Genomic DNA, 7,500 nt, shown 5'->3' with positions numbered 1-7,500 from the left:
ACATTTCTTATAAAACATAAAATGAAAACGTAAGTAAAATGTAAATTTAAAATGTAAAATGAACTGGTAACCGGGTGAATTGGTTAGAATGTTTCTGCTGGAAATGTTTTGAGGAGGATGAGAAAATGTACCCCAATGTACACAGAGAAATATAATTTGCATAATAATTTGGAGCGTGATGCATGAGTGACTGCTGAGGCGCTCAATCATGCTCTCATATACAGCTGTATGCACTCCTCCAGTATGTTTACACATGTACTGAAGAACAAGAACACAAGCAAACAAAAAGAATCAAAGACTCATAATAGTCTTCACTGTGTAGGATGTACACAAAATTATTCTAGCCGAGTGCTTGAGGAGATGTCTATTTGTATTCGTCATGGTTCTTGTTGGTCAGATGCGATTTCCTCATAAGTATACAGTCAGGGCAGCTGACAGCGTTTGACTGGCCCGGGGCAAAGTCGTCTGAATGGACCCCCCATCCGATACATACAATGTAATAAAATCCTAAATCTGCGCCCCCACTCTCCCTGGGCCCAGGACAACTGACCCCCTTGGTCCTCCCTAGTTAGCGTCCATGTACTGTATACAGTAACACATGTAGAGAAGAACACAAAAACAAACATAATATTATACACACAATCAAACCATTGCAATGTTTTTCCACCGCAGTTAAAAATAACAGGAAACCTTAACACACTCCTTGAAGCAATGTTGACTTCAGCACTTCTGCATGAAGTGAATTTGTCATAGAACGGTATTTGTTAGTGGGACTTAATTGGTAGTCCTATATTTCACAGTGGCCCGTGGAGCCTGAGGTCCCCACTGAACTTCATTCAGCTCCTGACTTCATGCTTTATTCCAGCTTCCTCTGGGCTGCTTTTAGGCACCACACACACACATGCACATGCACACACGGACACACGCACGCACACATGCATGCACACATGCACGTACACACACAAATGCACACACGCACGCACGCATGCACACACGCATGCACACACGCACGCACGCATGCACACACGCATGCACACACACACACACACACACACACACACACACACACACACACACACACACACACACACACACACACACACACACACACACACACATATCCCCCACATCCATATCAAACAGACCATACAGTATACTATGTTCCTGTCACCTGACCTTCTAGTGCCCTCGTCAGTGTAGTTTATTTCGGTTTCAATTTGCCAGGCTGGCCACCACCGAACCCGGCCGGGTCCACAGAGGACACGGTGTCCCAGCGTCACCTCCTCTTCCTCCTCCTCCTCTTCCTCCTCCTCTTCCTCTTCTCCACACGACACCTCATCAGCATGCGGAGTGTGTCCAGCAGTGCCTGTCTCCAAGCTGCCTCTGCCCATCAGGAGACTGTAAAAAGGTGGGACACACACACACACACACACACACACACACACACACACACACACACACACACACACACACACACACACACACACACACACACACACACACACACACACACACACATTGTATACACATACCCATGGGTGTCTGTAAAAGCTGTGACACACATACGCACACACACACACACACACACACACACACACACACACACACACACACACACACACACACACACACACACACACACACGCACAAACGCATTATAAAGACTTAGTATTAACTGGAATCCTGTGTGTTCATTTAAAGAATCAAGTGCAGTGTTCGAATTCATTTATCCAATACTTCAAAAATATGAATTATTAAATAAATATTGAAATGATTAAAGCATTTCCAGAGCTCTTTAGTCTCCATCTTACCCTAACCACCAAAAGATCAGACGCAGCTATCTTCTCCTGTGCTCTTCCTTAAAACAGCTTTCATGGGCTTGTCTGTGTGTCCGGCCCAGCCTTGGGCCTTTGTCCATTACCATCTTGCTGATCTTTATTGGTGAACCTTTATTGGCCAAACCTCTTATGGCATCAATTGGCTACTTATTCATGCAGGCCTTGACATTTCCTTGTGACCTTTCTGACCTTTTTGATATGGTCAGTGTGCAGGTCAGTAGTTGTACTCACTTGGTATTTAGCACAAGCTTGACAAGTTTTTACATGCAAACTTAAAGATACTTAAAGGATATAAGTCATCAGGTTAATCGATCCCATATGATTATATTTCCAAGACTAAAAAAGATACTTTTATTACAGTATTTTTACACACACAAACACACAAAGAGAGAGAGAGAGAGAGAGAGAGAGAGAGAGAGAGAGAGAGAGAGAGAGAGAGAGAGAGAGAGAGAGAGAGAGAGAGAAGAGCACAAACCCGTTTCTTATGCTGTTTAAGACCATTGTCCTTAATCAAATACAATACATCCTGTTTCCCCAAAATACTTTTAATTTAATTCATTAATAGTTTTTCCATATAATTGACTATAGATTCCACATGCATATTCAGTGAAATGATTGACTTTTTTCGCATTATTACTTATTATTAAGTAATTAAATGTGTATATCCACAACACACACACACACACACACACACACACACACACACACACACACACACACACACACACACACACACACACACACACACACATACTGTACACACACACACACACACACACACACACACACACACACACACACACACACACACACACACACACACACACACACACACACACACACACTCAAACGCACGCACACACACATCCATTGGGGAGAGTAAAAAGGTGTGACACACACAAGCGCACACACACACACACTCAAACACACACACACGCGTGCGCACACACACACACACACCACACACACACACACACACACACACACACACACACACACACACACACACACACACACACACACACACACACACACACACACAGACACTCACATCAGTGTGCAGTAAGAGCGTAAAAAGGCAGCATTTATCTCTGTGCTGCTGGCACGGTTGCCGTGGAGCTGCTGCTCCATCTTATCGCTGAGGACATTTGATGAAGAACTTGTGATCACCTCATCTCATCTCATCTCATCTGCCTGGAGGAGAAAGTGGTGGTTTTAGGACATGGGGACATGATTGAGAGCCCCACGCTGTCCATGTCACTGGGTACAACATGGCAATCTAGCTGGAGGAGGAGGCAGAGGAGGAGGAGGAGGAGGAGGAGGAGGAGGCGAGAGAGAGAGAGAGAGAAAGAGAGAGAGAGAGGGAGAGAGAGAGGGAGAGGGAGAGAGAATGTGTGTGAAAGACAGTGAGTACCTGCGTCTTGGCGGCAATAGTATTTTTGTTATGTGTGTGTGAGTGTGGGTGTGCATGGGTGTGTACCTGTATGTATGTGTGTGTGCTTGTGCACGTGCATGTGTGTGAGTGTGCCTGTGTTTGTGCGTGCGTGTGTTTGCCCGTGTGTGCGTGCATGCATGTTTGTGTACGTGTGTGAACGTACGCATGTGTGTGTGTGTGTGTGCACGTACATGTGCGTGCGTGTGTGTGTGCACATGCAGGGATGTCAAGGACATACTTTTTGGCTCTGGCAGCAGTAATAATCTGTGGGACTTGTTGCCAGGGAGAAGAGCGGGCTGCTCCGCCCGACTGTACACTACTACTACATGATGTTAGACTGGGAGTCTGGCCAGAGGTACGAGAGGTCAGGGTTGCCAGGTCAGGGTTGCCAGATCATGGCAGTTCATAACCAGAGTTGTACAAAATAGAAGTAGAAGTACACTTACAAATATAATTACAACAACGCTTGTACTGTAGTATGATATAAATGCACATTTTGTTAAAAACGAAAATCCAGAGAAGTTTAATGGAATTTGGTATGCCTAATTTACCACCTGCATTCTGTTCTCCACTCAGCTGTCATTTACCTGAATTCAGTGTGAAAAGACAGGCACGCCTATTTAACCAGCTGCATCTCATTCTCCACTCTGCCGTCATTTGGTGGAATTTCAACGCACTGGAATTTGGAACACCCCTTAATTAACTATACAGCATTTATTCTCCACTCACCTGTCTCCAGTCAGAAATCTTCTTTCTCGCTCGCACCCACCATCTCCCCTTTAGCCTCCCTTCTGCCGCTGTTCGATTGATTCGCCAGGTGTCTTGCCCTAGCTACCTTCTAGTTCACCTCGCTCCATTGGTCTCCAACCATCATCTGCCGGGGGGGTTCGCTCAGAGTTTGCACATATCTGAGTGTACAGATACTGCCTGAGCTCTCAATGGCGCCCCGTACTACCGAGCTGCATAGACATTTCTTGGCCGTGGCAGTACTTCAGCGTTCTTGCCCAATACGCAACGTAATCTATCTCAGCTTCTTGAGTGCAGAAATCAGCCCATAAAATGTTGTTTAGTATCTGACTGCTTGTATTGCCTCATGACTGATGACAATGTTGCCTTGCTTTCAGTAGAAATGTAATGCATTGCAAGCATTGCATCATAGAATCGGATTGAATCGAATCGTTACCTCCAGAATCATGATCAAATCAAATCGAATCATGAGGGCAGTGCCAACGCACACTACTATGTAGTAGCACTATGCTAGTTAACTACTGGTGGTGTGGTAGTCCTATGGTAGTGAAGTACTAGTGGTGTAGTCGTACTATGGTAGTAAATGACTAGTATAGTGTTCCACTGTCGGAACAGTGCGCATTATGAGGCTAAACCCACCCTGGCGTCTCTAGCATCAGAGGTGTCAGCGTAATATGTACTGTATCCAGTGCTGGGCTGGCCATGTGACATAGTGGGCATTTCACTGTGGGCCCACAGAAATGTAAAAGAAATGTTAAAGAAATTGCTTACATTTCTGAAAATAGGGGCCCAAAAGGGTGTGGGGCCCACTGGTGGGTCAGTTCTGTGCCGCTTTTTTTTTTTTTTTTTTACATTTCTGAAAATATGGGCCCACGCAGGTGCAGGGCCCAGCAATGAGTCAGTCCTGCGCCGCTAATTATGAGGGGCCCCTTTAAGCCAAAAGCCCTATGTCTCACCCAGTTCAGCCCAGCCTGCCAGAGTCCCAGGCTGGCACTGTTTGATGAGATCAAAGCAGAGACGTTGTGGAGGTGGGGGTGGAGGGGGGAGGGGGGTGCATATGGGAGATGGGGGTCCCTGGGGGTGGAATGGGGGTGCGGGGGGTTACCAATGCGGGGGGTTACCAATGCACGCTAGACACTGTGGAGAGAGCAGGGGATCATCCTGCTGTTTGCTGTGCCGTGATAATGGGGCACAGGAGGGGGGGGCACATGGGGGGGTGGGGTTGCCCTCGCTGCTCAATCTCGTCTGTGTCAGCCGCCATGCAGACATGCTCAGAGATTTTAGCAGACATATAAAGTCACACATAAGCACACACATGCAGGCACACACACACACACATGCGCTCACATACTACACAGACACATATGGACACATGCACACACACACACGCGCACACACACACACACACACACACACACACACACACACACACACACACACACACACACACACACACACACACACACACACACACACACACACACGCACACACACGCACACACATAAGCGCACAGATACACATGCACACGCACACATACTGTATGACCCAGACATCAGACTGAGACATTTAGATCCATGTAAATCAGACACACATGGATGGACATACAGTAGAGTACATACGATAAATAAACAGCAAACATCATGCACATATAACATGTGCGCGCGCGCACACACACACACACACACACACACACACACACACACACACACACACACACACACACACACACACACACACACACACACGCGCGCGCACACAAAGATGATGTGTTTATACACACAGAACATACAAAAAAGAAATAAAATAAAATTAAAAAAAATAATATGCAAAAAGTGAAATGCGCAGACAAACACACATACGTACGCACGCGCGCACACACACACACACACACACACACACACACACACACACACACGTACGCACGCGCACACACACACACACACACACACACACACACACACACACACACACACACACACACACACACACACACACACATACACACGCCACACACACACACACACAAGGATGATGCGTTCATGCATGCAGAACATGCAAAAAATAAATATAAAAATGAAATAAAATGTAAAAAAATTACTAGCAAAAATGAAATGTGCATACAAGCACACACACACACACACACACACACACACACACACACACACACACACACACACACACACACACACACACACACACACACACACACACACACACACACACACTTCATACACTAATGTATACCATACCGCACAAACATGTGTACATAATTTGTCAACAGGAACATGTTAACAGGACTCTTCAGGAAAAAAACCCTTTCACACATGAAAATTACAAATGTGAAGCTATGCATGATCACAGACATGTACACATGCACACACAGACACACACAGAGACACACACACACATACACACACGCACACACACACACATGTGCACGCACGCACGCAGGCACACACACAAATTTAGAATGCAAAACACACCCACACACCCTCACCCACCAACACAATGTGGCGGATTACCCCGAGTTGTCACTAATCTGAAATAATCCGCAGATGGGGCAACTATATGACACACTCACACACACACACACACACACACACACACACACACACACACACACACACACACACACACACACACACACACACACACACACACACACACACACACACACACACACACACAGAGAAAGCTACGGGGGGCTATAATTCATGCACTTGGGGAAAAGCTTATCACTATCGTGGCAGAATGATACCAAAACAGAACATCAGAGTGCGAGTGCTTTTTTTCATTCAGTAATATGGTATGCAAATCCCCCTGTCTGCCTTCCTGCCTGTCTGCCTGCCTGTCTCCCTGCCTGTCACCCTGCCTGTATCCCTGCCTGCCTGTATCCCTGCCTGCCTGTCTATCTCTCTGCCTGTCTTTCTTCCCTGCCTCTCCCTGCCTGTCTCCCTGCCTGTCTCCCTGCCTGTATCCCTGCCTGTCTGCCTGCCTCCCTGCTTGCCTGTCTGCCTGCCTGTCTGCTTGCCTCTCTGCCTGCCTCCCTGCCAGCCTCCCTGCTTGCCTGTCTCCCTGACTGTATCCCTGCTTGCCTGTCTCCCTGCCTGTATCCCTGCCTGCCTGTCTCCCTGCCTGTATCCTACCTGCCTGCCTGCCTGTCTCCCTGACTGTATCCCTGCCTGCCTGTCTTCCTGCCTGTATCCCTGCTTGCCTGTCTCCCTGCCTGTATCCCTGCCTGCCTGTCTCCCTGCCTACCTGTTTCCCCGGCTGTCTCCCTGCCTACCTGCCTGCCTGTTTGTCTGCCTGCCTGCCCGCCTGTTTGTCTGTCTGCCTGTCTGTCTCTCTGCCTGCCTGCCTGCCTGCCTGCCTGTCTGTCTGTCTGTCTTCCTGCTTGCCTGCCTGCCCGTCTCTCTGCCTGCCTGTCTGCATGCCTGCCTGTCTCCCTGCCTGTCTGACTGCCTGCCTGCCTGCCTGTC

At 47.5% G+C, this 7,500-nt stretch overlaps 1 long non-coding RNA gene across 1 annotated transcript in view; it reads right to left on the bottom strand.

Annotated features, from left to right (window-relative positions):
* Positions 1-1,304: 1,304 nt before the first annotated feature.
* The window catches only part of LOC134462505 (uncharacterized), a 24,349-nt gene continuing 18,153 nt past the window's right edge, over positions 1,305-7,500 (bottom strand). The window contains exon 3 of the long non-coding RNA XR_010037533.1: positions 1,305-1,398. This is a non-coding gene — a long non-coding RNA (uncharacterized LOC134462505). The remainder of the gene's footprint in view (positions 1,399-7,500) is intronic.

This window comes from Engraulis encrasicolus, chromosome 14 (assembly GCF_034702125.1).
Source record: "Engraulis encrasicolus isolate BLACKSEA-1 chromosome 14, IST_EnEncr_1.0, whole genome shotgun sequence".
Lineage (NCBI taxonomy): Eukaryota > Metazoa > Chordata > Actinopteri > Clupeiformes > Engraulidae > Engraulis > Engraulis encrasicolus.
Note: the sequence above shows the minus strand (reverse complement) of the source record. Positions and strands in the feature narration are given on the sequence as shown.